The sequence below is a fragment of the Antechinus flavipes genome, chromosome 4 (genome assembly GCF_016432865.1).
Source record: "Antechinus flavipes isolate AdamAnt ecotype Samford, QLD, Australia chromosome 4, AdamAnt_v2, whole genome shotgun sequence".
NCBI lineage: Eukaryota > Metazoa > Chordata > Mammalia > Dasyuromorphia > Dasyuridae > Antechinus > Antechinus flavipes.
Window position 1 is genome coordinate 148,012,842 of NC_067401.1, and position 16,094 is coordinate 148,028,935.

The 16,094-nt window shown below is 36.8% G+C and overlaps 1 long non-coding RNA gene across 1 annotated transcript; it reads left to right on the plus strand.

Annotated features, from left to right (window-relative positions):
* The first annotated feature begins 9,337 nt into the window (after positions 1 to 9,337).
* Positions 9,338 to 12,781, plus strand: LOC127558960 (uncharacterized). Its single transcript, XR_007953044.1, has 2 exons — positions 9,338 to 11,005; positions 12,162 to 12,781. It is a non-coding gene; the product is annotated as an uncharacterized LOC127558960 (long non-coding RNA).
* The last annotated feature ends 3,313 nt before the right edge of the window (positions 12,782 to 16,094 follow it).

Sequence of the window (16,094 nt, forward strand, 5' to 3'; positions counted from 1 at the left end):
AGCTTTCTGGGTTTGCCACTTGTTGGGAATTAGTATTTGACCCTCACCTACTATACTATATTGCACCTGTCTTATGCACTTAAATAATATTTTGTTTCATAGTTTTCTGTGTTCTACAGGCATCCTGTATCTGCAATGCACTCCTTCCTCACCCCTACTCTGAAGAATCCCTACTTCCTTTAAAGCATGGCTCAGGTGACATTCCTATAGGAGGTTTTGTTGAGTGCCCCATTATTTGGGCTCTTCCTCCACCAAAATTACTTTGTAGTGCAGTGGATAGAGCACTGGACCAAGAAGAACCTTGAGTGCAAACCTGTGTGACTCTGGGCAATTCCTCTAACCCTTGCCTCAGTTTCCTCATTTGTAAAATGAGGATAATAATAGCACCTATCTGTCAGGATTGTTGTGAGGATCTAGTGAGATGACAGTAAAATGCAAGCGAGCTTTATATTTGATTCTAAAAGTAACAGTAGAACAGGAGTGACATATTCAGGTCTAAATTTTTTTTGAAATTAAATTTATTTAATATTTTCCTCCAGTTATATATAAAAACAATTTTTAACATATATTTTCAAACTCTGAATTCCAAATTCTCTCTTTTCCTCCTTCCTCACTCTCTCATTGAGAAGGCAAGCAATTTGATATAGGTTATATATGTATAATCATGCAAAATATTTCCATAATAGTCATATTGTGAAAGAAAAATAGCCCACACCCCCCCCAAAAAAAAACTCAATAAAAATAAAGTTAAAAAAATAGTATGCTTCAATCTGTATTCAGATATCATTAGTTCTTTCTCTGGATATGGATAGATGACAGAATGCATATCATAAAATCTTCAGAGTTCAGACTATACTTTTTCCCCGCTTAATAGTACTTTATTTTTCCAAATACATGTAAAGATAGTTTTCAACCTTTTTTTTTAAACAAAGGCTTTATTTTCAAAACACATGCATAGTTTTCAACATTCACTCTTGCAAAATCTTGTCTTCCAAAATTTTCTTTCTCCCTCCTTTCCTCCTACCCACTCCCCTAAACAGCAAGTAATTCAAAATAATGTTTAACATGTACAATTCTTCTATATATATTTCCACAATTATCATGCTACATAAGAAAAATTAGATTAAAAAGGAAAAACATGAGAAAGAAGTAAAATACAAGCAAAGAACAACAACAAAAGTGAAAATACTAATGTTTGATTCATACACAGTCCCTATATTCTTCTCAATTGGTGCATATGTCTCTCTCCATCAAAAGACCACTGGAACTGGCCTGAATCACCTTACTCAATATTTATTTTTGTAAGATTTTGTGTTCCAAGTTTTTTTCTCCCTCCTTTACTTTCCTTCTTTCCCAAGACAGCAAACAATCTGATATAGGTTATACATGTACAATATTTTAAAACATATTTCCATATTTGTCATGTCATACCAAAAAAAATCAAACCAAAAGGGGGGAAAAAAACATGAGAAAGAAAAAGCAAACAAAAGGTGAAAATACTATGCTTTGACCTGCCTCCAGTCTCCACAGTTCTCTTTCTGGATGGGGACGCCATTTTCCATACCAAGTCTATTGAAATTGTCTTGGATCACCATATTGCTAAAAAGAGCTAAATCCATCACAATTGATCATCACACAATCTTGCTATTACTGTGTACAATGTTCTCTTGGTTCTGGTCACTTCACTCACAGTTCATATAAGTTTTTCCAATATCAGCCAGCAGATCTACATTTTAGCAAAATTCCTGTGGCAATTGAATGGAGGATAGATTTGGGTGTTAAAGACTGGAGGCACAGGGAGACCACTAAAAGACTATTGCATATAAAGAACTGACTCAAATCTATAAGAATACAATCCATTCTCCAACTGATAAATGGTCAAAGGCTGACAATTTTCAGATGAAATTAAAATCATTTCTAGTCATATAAAAAAATGCTCTAAATCACTATGAGTCAGAGAAATGCAAATTAAGACAACTCTGAAGTACTACTACATACCTCTCATATAGGCTAAGATGACAGGAAAATTTAACGAAAAATTAAATTTATTTAATTGGGGAAATTGGAACACCAATCCATTGTTGGTGGAGTTGTGACAACCATTCTGAAGAGCAATATGGAAATATACCCAAAGAGCTATCAAACTGGCCATACCCTTTGATCCAGCAGTGTCTCTACTGAGCCTGTATCCCAAAGAGATCTTAAAGGAGGGACAAGGACCTGTATGTGCAAAAATGTTTGTGGCAGCCCTTTTTGTAGTGGCCAGAAACTGGAAACTGAGTGGATGCCCATTAGTTGGAGAATGGCTGAATAAATTATAGTATATAAATGTTATGGAATATTATTCTGTAAAAAACGACCAACAGGATGATTTCAGAAAGACCTGGAGAGACTTACTTGAACTGATGCTGAATGAAATGAAAAGAACAAAGGGAATACTATACACAACAACAAGATTATGTGATGATCAACTCTGATGGACTTAGCTCTTTTCAACAACAATGAGGTGATTCAGGCCAATTCCAATAGACTTATGATGAAGAGAGCCATCTGCATCCAGAAAAAGGACTAAGGGGCTGACTGTGGATCACAGTATAATGTTCTAACTAGTTTTCTGGAGGTCCTCAGGATCAGCCAGAGAAGTGATGAAGGCAGGACAGCCATCACAAGGCTGGTGCAAGATGGACTGTCTCTTTTCCAGTCCTTCTTAGCCCTTATACACCTTAATATAATTACATCATTACAGCATTCTGAATATGTGTGAACTAGAGAACCATTACATCACCATACTAAGTACTAAGTATATATGTGAATTAGAGAACCATGATCTCATCAATTCCACTTAGTTAACACCTTGTTGTAAGTATCCTTGTTCAAGTATACTTCTCCAGAGTTCTGGCCCTCTAAATCTCCCACTTTCTTTTGTTTTAGAACACAGGTGGTCATGCCCTCCCTAACTTCTCAAGAAGAGAGGTGAGAACACCAAAAAGGAGGTGAACATGTCCTCCCTGACTTCTCAGGGAGGTGAAAACACCAAACCAGATATTGTTAGCAGGTTTCTTCTGGGCTGAAGGGTCTTACTTGAAACAGGTATACACAAATCCATCAGCATGAGAGGTATTACACAAGTATATAGTAATATAACACAGGCTTGTAGTGATGTAACAAATAACATGAATCAACATGAGGAATTACACATGTCCATAAGTCCTAGAAGGAGGGTATATAAATAATAATCACACATACATCTCTTTCAGCAGCCAAGAGATAGTCCAAAACCAATCTATTGTCCATTACTTCATGTGTCAGGGAATCCAATGATTCCTGCAAGTTTTGAAGTTCTGCAACAGTCTCATCAGGTGTTAAGGAATCCAATGATTCCTGAGGGTTTTCAAGTCCTTCAACAATCTTATCATGTCTCAGGGAATTCAATGATTTCTGTAGGTTTTGAAATCCTGTACCAATCTCATCAACAATTTTTGATGCTCATGAGTCAATTGCCATACACATAGGGTTAACTGTCAGGCTCTTTCAGTGGCACATGTTGTCAGAGATGGAACCACTTGATGTTTCTTGGGTCTTCTCCTTTATTTCAAGGGCCTTTTCTTTTTCTGTCTCTCTAATGGATAAGGCGAATATGGCTTATTGGCACCCATCTGATTCCTTCTCCATCTGTAGACATACAAGCAAACCCTCTGTCCCAAGCAGTTAACCTATCTGGTCCCTTCCATTCACCACTTTCTGGATCTCTCCATATCACCTGGCAATTATCTAAAGATAGTGGAGATGCTCGCACTGGACACTGCCCTTCTGGCAGGTTATAAAACCTGTCTGCTGGAACCAGTGCATCTTTGTCAAAAATTTAAAAAAGTAATGTAAAGAGAGCCAATTCATGAGTGAAGAAACTTCTTTTATTATTGCCAACTAGAACCTTCTCTGCAACTTACAGTGTTAGGAAGTTGCCTAGAGTGCTCAGAGGTTAAGCAACTTGCGAAGGGCCACACAGACAGTCTATTTTATTTTTATTATTTTTTTTTAGGGTTTTCTTTTTTTTTAATATTTTATTTTATTTTATAATAACTTTATATTGACAGAATCCATGCCAGGGTAATTTTTTTTACAACATTATCCCTTGCACTCGCTTCTGTTCTGATTTTTCCCCTCCCTCCCTCCACCCCCTCCCCTAGATGGCAAGCAGTCCTATATATGTTAAATATGTTGCAGTATATCCCAGATACAATATATGTTTGCAGAACCGAGCAGTTCTCTTGTTGCACAGGGAGAATTAGATTCAGAAGGTAAAAAACAACTTGGAAAGAAAAACAAAAATGCAAATAGTTCACATTCGTTTCCCAGTGTTCTTTCTTTGGGTGTAGCTGCTTCTGTCCATCATTTATCAATTGAAATTGAGTCTTTGTCAAAGAAATCCACTTCCATCAGAATACATCCTCATACAATATCGTTGTCGAAGTGTAAAGTGATCTCCTGGTTCTGCTCATTTCACTTAGCATCAGTTCATGTAAGTCTCTCCAAGCCTCTCTGTATTCATCCTGCTGGTCATTTCTTACAGAACAATAATATTCCATAACATTCATATACCACAATTTACCCAGCCATTCTCCAATTGATGGGCATCCATTCAATTTCCAGTTTCTAGCCACTACAAACAGGGCTGCCAAAACATTTTAGCACATACAGGTCCCTTTCCCTTCTTTAGTATTTCTTTGGGATATAAGCCCAATAGAAACACTGCTGGATCAAAGGGTATGCACAGTTTGATAACTTTTTGGGCATAATTCCAGATTGCTCTCCAGAATGGTTGGATTCGTTCACAGTTCCACCAACAATGCATCAGTGTCCTAGTTTTCCCGCATCCCCTCCAACATTCATCATTATTTTTTCCTGTCATCTTAGCCAATCTGACAGGTATGTAGTGGTATCTCAGAGTCAGACAGTATATTTTATTTTATTTTATTTTTATTTTTTTAAATTTAATTTTATTTAATAATAACTTTGTATTGACAGAATCCATGCCAGGATAATTTTTACACAGCATTATCCCTTGCAATCACTTATGTTTCGTTTTTTCCCCTCCCTCCCTCCTCCCCCCCCCAAGATGGCACGCAGTCCTATATATGTTAAATATGTTGCAGTATATCCTAGATACAATACATATTTGCAGAACCGAACAGTTCTCCCGCTGCACAGGGAGAATTGGATTCAGAAGGTAAAAATAACTCGGGAAGAAAATCAAAAATCAAATAGTTCACATTCATTTCCCAGTATTTCTTCTTTGGGTGTAGCTGTTTCTGTCCATCATTTATCCAATGAAACTCATTTAAGTCTCTTTGTCAGAGAAATCCACTTCCATCAGAATACATCCTCATACAATATCGTTGTCGAAGTGTATAATGATCTCCTGGTTCTGCTCATCTCACTTAGCATCAGTCCATGTAGGTCTCTCCAAGCCTCTCTGTATTCATCCTGCTCGTCATTCCTTACAGAGCAATATTATTCCATAACATTCATATACCACAATTTACCCAGCCATTCTCCAATTGATGGGCATCCATTCATTTTCCACAGACAGTATATTTTAAAGGTAGGTCTTGAATGAAGTCCTCCTGGTCTCAATGCTGGTTCTATGTCCACCATGACACATTTCCTCAGGCGAATCATGTAAAGCCACTCTCTTCATTGCTCCCCAATTGCAATCCCTTTTCCCCATCAGGTTGCTTCTCAGCTGATTGATCATGTGGAAGTACTGAATTTCTAAAGACACTCTGGGTGGCTGCCATCATGCCCCAAGTGTTTTTTTTGCCTGGGGCCCTGCAGCTGAGCCCAGCTTCCCATTTCCCTGAATCAATCTATATTCTGATGCCCGATGGAAGCCTCTATTGCATTTTGGACATAGGGTTTTGGGTCTTGTTCTCCCACCCTGTTTTTTATGCCAACATTGAGCTTTCAGTGCCCTACTTTACCACATTAAAAGCACTGATGAGTCTCTCCGGAAGTCCCTTGCCAAAAGGGACCCCATCTTTTCATGTTCTGCATATAAACCTCATTAGCATTTTCTCTAACAAATTAACTTATCATAATTTCTGTTGCTATATTTTCACCAATAGTTCATATGACAGCTGTCTGCAAACGTCCCCCAAAATCAGCAAAGGGTTCATTTTGACCTTGCACTATTTTTGTGAAGGCTTCCCCACTATCTTGTCTTCCTGGGAGGGTGCCCCATGCTTAGATAGCAGCAGCAGCAATTTGCTCATATGCTGCTGTAGGATAATTAATCTGCACTAAAGTGTCTGCATAATGACCTACACCTGTTAGTTGGTCACATGTGATTGGTATATTAATTCCAGGTTGCCTATTTCATTGGGCTTGTATTCTTTAGAATTCATTATACTCAGAAAGCCACAACAAGTTTTGTCCAGGTTCTAAACATATCCTTGCTAAAGATTTCCAGTCATTAGGGATTAAAACTTCAAAAGTCAAATTCTCTAATAACATCTTGACATAAGACAATGTAGATCCATAAAGAGTGCAACCCTTTTCCAGATCTTTAATAATTTTCATATTAAACAGAATGTATTTTCTTTTTTCTTGACCTGAAGAGTCAAACTCTTCAATAACAGGGTACACTCTGAGTCCTTGGTCTTAATGGAGAAGTGATGAAGTCAGGACAGACACTAGAGGCTGGTCAAAGATGAAATGTCTCATTTCCAGTCCTTCTTAACTCTTATATATCTTAGTACAATTACATCATTACAGCATACTGAATATGTGTGAACTAAAGAACAATTACATCACCATACTAAGTACTAAGTATATATGTGAACTAGAGAACCCTCATCTCATCAATTCTACTGAGTTAACACCTTGTTGTAAGTATCCTTGTTTCAAGTACTGGCCCTCTACATCACAGCATGGTATTTTTTATCTTTTGTGTTGTTTGCTTTTTGTTTTCTTTCTCATTTTTCCCTTTTTGATCTGATTTTTTTCTTGTGCAGCATGATAATTGTGGAAATATGTATAGAAAAATTTCACATGTTTAACATATATTGGATTACTTGCTGTTTAGAGGAAGGGGAGGGGGAAGGAAGGGAGAAAAAATTTAGAACACAAGTTTTGCAAGAATGAATAATGAAAATTATCTTTGCATATATTTTGAAAATTAAAAGCTATTATTTACAAAAACAAGTCAATTTAACTAACAAAAAAAAAAAGACTTGCAATATTCTAGGTGAAAGGCAGTAAGAACTAGGACTATATGTGGCCATATAAATGGAGAGAAGGGGATGTATATGAGAATTGTTGTGAATATAAAAATGCCAAGATTAAGCAAATGATTGGATATGTAGGGTTACAGAGAATGAGGAACCAAGGTTACTAGCCTGGAATAGCTATTGGCACCTTCAAATGTAATAGAAAAGTTGGGAAGAATTTTTAATAATGTTGGATTTGAGTTGGGTTGAGATTGAAATGTCCAACAGGCATCTGGAGATGTAGGACTGGAGCTCAGGAGAATCAAGAATATATAGATCGGGAAAAACATTTTCAAGTAGTTGATTATTGAACCTCAAGAAGACAATATGTGCTACCAATTGGGTGGTACAGGAGATAAAGCTCTGTGTCTGGAGTCAGGAAGACCAGTGTTTGAACCTACCCAGAAATACACACTAACCTGTGAGACTGAGCTAAATTACTTAATTTTTCTCAACCTCAGATTCCTCAACTGTAAAATGGGGATAATAATAGCACCTACCTCACAGGATTATCTGGAGAAGCAAAATGAGCGATTTGTAAAATAAAATGGTTGGTACATAATAAGTGCTTAATAAATGCTCATTTCTTTCTTCCCTCCCATAGGAGAGATTAAAGAAAAAAGATCACAGGATCATCATGTGATGCCCACCCTTAGTGGGATATGATGAATATCCAGTCAAAATGACTGAACAGTCCTAAATGGTAGAAGGAGAACCAAGACCAGAGGGGAGGAAGTATCCAGGTGATCAGAATAGTAAAATGAGGCAGAAAGGTTAAGTGGAAAATGAGAATTGACAAATAGACTTGTCAATTAAGTAATTCTGGAGAGAGTTTGAGTTGAATGAGAAAGTGGGAAGGGGTAATTAGAGGGGGATTTAGGAGCTGACAGAAAAAGAGGAAATGGAGGTCAAATATATTTGACTATTTTTTTTTTTTTTTTTAGCTAGGGGAAATTCCTTGAATAAATACAGAAATATGGAGAGCAATTTGGAATTATGCCCAAAGGGCAATCAAGCAGTGCATGACTTTTTATCCAGCAATATCATTACTAGACCTGTATCCCAAAGAGATCATTAAAAAAGGGAAAAGGACTTACATGTTCAAAAATATTTATAGCAGGTCTTTTGTGATGACAAAGAATTGGAAATAGAGGGGAAGGCTATCAATTGGGGAAGGCTATCAATTGGAGAATGGCTGAACAAGTTATGGTATATTGACATAATGGAATACTATTGTGCTATAAGAAATGATGAGCAGGCAGATTTCAGAAAAACCTGGGAAGACTTACATGAACTGATGCAAAATGAAGCAAATAGCATCAGAACATTGTACACAGTAACAGCAACATTTTACAATAATTGGCTATGATTGCCTTAGCTCTTTTCAGCAATATGATGATCCAAGACAATTCCAAAAGACTCATGATGGAAAATGCTATCCACATCCAGAGAAAGAACTTATGGAGTTTGAATGCAATTGAAACATATTATTTTTGCTTTATTATTTTTTTTCATTCCCCTCATTTGTTCTGTTTCTTCTTTCACAACATGACTAATATGGCAATATCTTTTACATTATTACATATATATATATATATGTGTGTGTGTGTGTGTGTGTATGTATATATATGTGTGTGTATATATATATGTATATATATGTGTGTGTGTATATATATTTGTATATATATAAAACCTATATCAAATTGCTTATCATCTTAGGGAGAGGGGAGAGAAAGGAAGGAAGAAGAAAATTTGGAACTCAAAATTTTATTAAAAATCAATGTTAAAAATTGTCTTTCAACTCTGAGATACCACTACACACCTCTCAGATTGGCTAAGATGACAGGAAAAGATAATTGCGAAAGTTGGAGGGGATGTGGAAAAACTGGGATATGGATATATTTTACATTATTACATATATATATATATATGTGTGTGTGTGTGTGTGTATGTATATATATGTGTGTGTATATATATATGTATATATATGTGTGTGTGTATATATATTTGTATATATATAAAACCTATATCAAATTGCTTATCATCTTAGGGAGAGGGGAGAGAAAGGAAGGAAGAAGAAAATTTGGAACTCAAAATTTTATTAAAAATCAATGTTAAAAATTGTCTTTCAACTCTGAGATACCACTACACACCTCTCAGATTGGCTAAGATGACAGGAAAAGATAATTGCGAAAGTTGGAGGGGATGTGGAAAAACTGGGATATGGATATATTGTTGGTGGAATTGTGAATGGATCCAGCCATTCTGGAGAGCAATTTGGAACTATGCTCAAAAAGTTATCAAACTGTACATACCCTTTGACCCAGCAGTGTTTCTGCTTAAAGGAGGGAAAGGGACCCACATGTGCAAAAATGTTTGTGGCAGCCCTCTTTGTAGTGGCAAGAACCTGGAAACTGAGTGGATGCCCATCAATTGGAGAATGGCTGAATAAATTATGGCATATGAATGTTATGGAATATTATTGTTCTGTAAGAAATAACCAGCAGGATGAATACAGAGAGGCTTGGAGAGACTTAAATGAACTGATGCTAAGTGAAATGAGCAGAACAAGGAGATCATTATACACTTCAACAAGACTATATGATGATCAGCTCTGATGGATGTGGCTCTCTTCAACAATGAGATGATTCAAACCATTTCCAATTGTTTAGTAATGAAGAGAATCAGCTATACCCAGAGAAAGAAATATGGGAAATGAGTGAGGACCACAACATAGCATTTCCACTCTTTCTGTAACTGTTTGCTTACATTTTTCTTTTTTTTCCCTCAGTTTCTTAAACTTTCTTTCTAGAGACGATTTTTCTTGTGCAGCAAAGTAACTGTATAAATATGTATACATATATTGGATTCAACATATACTCTAACATATTTAACATATATTGGACTACCTGTCATCTAGGAGAGGGGAAGTGGGGGGAAGGAGGGGAAAAGTTGGAACAAAAAAAACAAATAAAAGTTTTATACCCCTCCCCCCAAAAATTGTCTTTATACATAATAGGAAAAAATAAAATATTCTTCAAAAATATTTAGTAGTATTTTATTTTTTCACATACATGTAAAGATAGTTTTCTTTTTTTGTAATATTTTGAGTTCCAATTTGTTTCCTTTCCTCCCTCCATCCCTCCCTTTATCCCTTTCCCCAAGATAGTAAGCAATCTGATGTAGATTATACATATACAATCATTTTACAAAACTTTTGTGTTCCAAAATTTTCTCCCTCTTTCCCTCCTCTCCTCTCCCCAAGACAGCAAGCAATCCGATATTGGTTAAACATGTGCAATCCTTCTAAACATCCAAAATACTATTTGAAAGGAAAAAATAAACATAAAAACAGCACAGAGCAAACAGAAGGAGGGAAAATCTTTGTATTGCAACCTAAACTTCCCAGCTTCAATATGTTTGAGTAAAATATGATTTTGAAAAATGGAATTTACAATTTATTAAGTATATAGTCATTCTGAAATAAATCATTAGCCACATTAAACTGTATGAGGAACCAAAACCCAACAATTTTTTAATATTCTGCTCTATTTTCAAGTACCAGAAATGAAGCAATCTATGTATCATAATAAGATTCAAGAAATAATAAATCATTCTGACAGTAATTACAAGAATGTGCTTGTTTGTTTTTGTTTTTGTTTTTCAGATTCTACATTCTTAAAGATTTCAAACACTTTCCATGTTACTTCACCAATTCACTTAGATGACTTTTTCAGGTATAGTAGAAAAATAACAGAAGCAGCAAGGATCATAGGATAAGTTTTTTGAGGATGGGGGAGACATAAGTATGTTTGTAATCATGAGGGAAGAGAAATAAAGATGAAAGGGGATAAACGTAGGGACAATCTGCTGGAGAAGATAAGAGGAAATGGAATCAGATTCATCTGGAGGGGTTGGCAAAGAGAAGGGTTACCTCTTCTCCAGAGACTGGAAAAATATGGACAAGATGATGGAGTATGTCAGAGGGATGAGGTGAGAAGGGGGGAAGAGGAAGCCCTTTGTGAGTTCCCTCAAGCTCTTCAGCCATTTATGAGGCAAAGTTCTCAGCTTAAAGGGTGGGTTTAGACTTGAAGACAGAGAAGGAAAGTGGGGGAAAAAAATCAATTTGGCAGTAGAATTATTTTGATGTAGTCTTTCCCAACGTGAGGCTGGATTAGAGATTTGGGTTTTTGTTTTTTTTTTCCTTTTTTTTTTTTTTTAGCTGAGATCATGTAAATAGGAGTAAAGAAATCAGATAAGAGGAGCAATTTTGGATTGGGGTTTGGCAAGGTGTGATTGGATTAAAGAAAAGGGGAACAAGGAATCTGATGACTTATGTGGGTTTATTTTGTATCCTAAAGGTGTGGATTGTTTCTAATAACTTTTTAGTAGAATCTCTGGGGTTCTCTAAGTATATCATCATATCATCAGCAAAGAGTGATAATTTGGTTTTCTCATTGTCTATTCTTATTCCTTTAATCTCTTTCTCAACTCTTATTGCCAAAGCTAGCATTTCTAATACAATATTGAATAGTAATGGTGATAGTGGGCAACCTTGTTTCACTCCTGATTTTATTGGGAATGGTTGCAGTTTGTCCCCATTACATATGATGCTTACTGCTGGTTTTAAATACCGTGTTTCCCCAATAATAAGACCTATCCCGAAAAGAAGCCCTCCCCTTACTGTGTAAGATTCCTCTAAAATAAGCCCTGTTGAGATTGCTACTGTAGTGAAGGTGATCCCCTGTGCTACATGCTACATTATGGTACCCTCTGTATGCACTGTCCCTCTACCCCCTCCCTTCCCCCCCCCCCCCTTGAAACGCACGCCACGCTCCAAGCTGCATCCAATCAGAGCTGCAGCAGTGAGCGCGTCATCCTGTTCTTCCCCAGTGATTTACTTGCTGGCGCCGTTGAGAGCAGTGCCACGGAGGAGAGCTGAGGCAGGACAACATAAAAAGCCGGTATGTAAGCGGGAGTGAGGGGGCATGATGGAGGATAAAAGAAGAACTCAGGGGGCATGATGGAGGATGAAAGAACTCAGCCAGCACTCACCGCGCTAAAGAAATGAAGAACTTCCTTGCAGAGAGAAGAATAGATCAAGTAATGATTCCTGCAGGAATGACTGCCTATCTCCAGACCCTTGATATTGCAATAAACAAGCCATTCAAGGACCATTTGCGCATGGAAGTCAATGACTACATTGAAAATAGAAGAAATCAGTGTGGAAACTTTGTGAAGCCCTGTCTGCAAGAAGTCAAGACTTAGGTGAAGAAGTCATGGGATAAAATTATTGATAGCCGTCGCCAAGGCACTATGAGCAGGTTACCTGGACAAGACATGTTCATTTAAAGAGAGCTATATTGCTGGACATGACAGATTGGGGCCACTTCTTCTGAAGGAAATAGAGGCGCAAGACATCCAGGATGGAATTCAGGGTATGGACACTTATGACGATGTTGTTGAAGAAGATGACATGATCATTATTGAATAAAGGTACTTTTTTTTGTTCACATTTACCTGTTTATTAAAATTGCTGTCAATGTTCATTAAAATAAGCCCTCCCCTGAAAATAAGCCCTCTGGTGTTTTTCTGTCCAAAAAAATAATAAGACTGTGTCTTATTATCGAGGAAACACGGTAGATACTACTAATTATTTTAAAGAAAAGTCCATTTATTCCTACATTCTCAAGAGTTTTTAATAGGAATGGATGTTGGATTTTATTAAATACTTTTTCTGCATCTATTGAGATAGAACAAGGAATCTGAGAGGAGAGAATAGTGTTGAGCTGAGCTGGCTCACCAAAGAGCTTAGAATTGGGAAGAGGAGAGAGTACAGTTGGATTAGGGGTCATGGCTTGGGAAAGAACTGCAAGATGGAGAGACTGGAGATCCAATAAAGATGAACAGGATTAGAGGTCAGAAGGCAAAAGGAAGACAGAATGATAACAGATTATAAAATAAACATGGAATGTCGTAGCAAGACCAAGGATATGACTATTTCTGTGTATTGCTTAGGCTAAGAATTAAGAGTTGAGGTAATTATGTGGAGGAACTGGGAAATTAAGAGTATTTGAAAGAACCTAAAGTGCATGCTGAAGTCTTCTAGAATGAGGGCATGAGTTGAGGTGGAAAGACAATGAGCTCGACACTGATCTAAAGAGAGTGACTTGGGAGTTTGATATGGATTGGATGACAAATTTAGATTATATGAGCCTCAAAAGTGAAGAAAATACTGAGTGGTGGTGATAGAGGGACAGTCTCAAGTATTGTGGCAGAGTATTGTGACTCTCCATCATGACCAGTGATTTGGGGGTATGAAAGTAGGCAGTGCCAAAGAGTAGCCAAGAAAGCAATGTTCTCAGTGAGTGCCAGAAGATAAAAAGGAAGTTTCAATTGCAATGAAGTTTGTTAATTATAGAGCAGGCATTCCAGTGGGAAAGGGAATAAGTATTTATATGGTACTTACTATGTGTTAGGCACTATGTTATGCACTTATACAAATATATCATCCAATCCTCTCCACACTTCCTAGGAGGTAGCTACTATTATTTGTGCTATTTTACAGTTAAAAGAAACTGAGGCAGAAGTCGGGACATGGCTAGAGTCATACAACTAGTGTCTGAGATTGGATTTGTACTCAGGTCTTCCTAATTTCAGGTGCAGCACTTTAACCACTGTGCCAGGAGCTGCCTCAGGATACAAAGATCTGGCAAAATCTAGGATGGAACACTGGGATTGGAAAAGTGTTGAGATTGATGGAAGGAAGGAAGAAGACACCTAGGATAGAAGAAAGGTATGTGTTCTTCAGCAGCCAGGTGTTGGGAAGGGATGGTGTAGGGACTATTCCCACTCTCAAACTCTAATACAGCCCAGACATAAAAAAAGAAAGGACAGCCAAGGGAAGAATAAATGGCAGTTAGAGTAGGTCAACTCTAGCAGAATGATGTAATTCCAGTAAAGCAGACGATTCAAGATTGTCCCTCTCTATTCCTTGGGATGTACTGTTGTGGTGACTCAGGAGAAGGTACAGTTCAGGGCATTTTGAGAATACAGTTCTGTGGCAAGTGGTAATGGTATCTTGCTGGAGCAAATTGAAGGTGTACTTTGGCTTTAGGGTTCCTAGGTAAACTTAAAACTCCCTAGGACAAGCAACAGCATGGATTAATGTGCAAAGTCAGGAAGACATATGTTCAAGGCCTATCTCTGATGGTGGTAACCATGGATAAATTGCTTAACCTTTCTTGACCTAGAAGATTCTCTGAGCTTAGTAACATAGGTGTGGGCAGCATATTTTATTAGGGTGTGCACTCAGGGAATTTTCATCTTCCTTGGAAAAAATTCTTTTTGCCACCAAGAAAACATTTTCATATACAAAATGGAACAGAAAAAGATGTTTAATATATGAAACAATCTCTTGTCCATGTCACCAAGCACATTAAGAAAGTATATTTATATATTTAACACATTTTAAAATTCAATTTTATTTTCATTTTCAAATTTCATCCCAACCTTCTCCTCCATTCTTTGAGAAGACAAAAACAAAAACATAACCTATTACAAATGTGTAGAGATGCAAAATAAATTTCTGTATCAATCATGATGTTAGGGAAAAAAATAGAGAATATGCTTCAATCTGCATTCTAAGCCCAGCTTTTTATTTGAAGTTGTATATCATACTTTATCACAAGTTCTTTGGAACTGTGATTGGTTATTTGTTGAGCAGAGTTCAACATATTGCTTTCAAAACTGTTCTACTTGTTTAATTCTAAATTTTTGCTATTTACTTTGTTTGTTTTAAAAATGCTTCAGTGACTTTTCCTCCTTTGGGGGGGGGGGCAACAATATCACTAACTTTCCTTCCTTTCTGCATATTGAATCCATCTTTTTCTCTGAAAGTTGAGCATATATTTCATCATTAAGTCATCTGGAGTTACAGTTGGTCATTCCATTGATCAGATAAACTTTCAAGATTTTCTTTACAATATCATTGTATAAATTGTTCTCCCAGTTCTGCTCATTTCACTCGACATCAGTTCATACAAATTTTTCTAAGTTTCTATCAAACCATCTCTCCTTTCACGATTTATTACAGTGTTCCATTATCAATCCGTAATCATGATACGTGACTGTAATCCACAATCTGTTCAGTCATTCTCCAGTTGCTGTTCACTCAGTTTCCAGTTGTTTTGTTGTTTGAGCAGAGCTGTTTAATGTTTAGGTTTAGTTCTTCTTTCTGTGATCTCTTCAGAGGACAGGCCTCAAGTGCTATTGTGGGTTCAAAGACACAGTTTAATAGTTTTTGTGGATAGTTCCAAATTGCTTTGAAGAGTGGTGGCACTAATTCACAACTTCAACAGTGAATCTTATAAGCCTGTGAACTTCCCATAGTCCTTCCAACAATTGTCATCTTTGTTAGTCTGAGAGGTGTGAGGTGCAATCTAAAAGCTTAATTTGTAATTTTTCTAATTAGTGATTTGAAGTATTTTTTTGATAGAGCTACTGATAGTTTATAGGTTGTCTTTAGAGAATTATCTGTTTAATGTAAAGGACTGCTTGCCATCTGGGGGAGGGGGTAAAGGGAGGAAGGGGGAAAATCAGGACAGAAGTGAATGCAAGGGATAATGCTGTAAAAAATTACCCTGGCATGGGTTCTGTCAATAAAAAGTTATTAAAAAAAAAGAATTATCTGTTTATAGCTTTTGACCATTTGTTTATTGGGAAATGCTTGCAATTTTTATTTCAATCAGTACATCAGCTCTATATAGATAGGTATGCAGCTACAAATTAAATTAAATCTTTATCTGGGAAGTTTGCTGCAAAGCT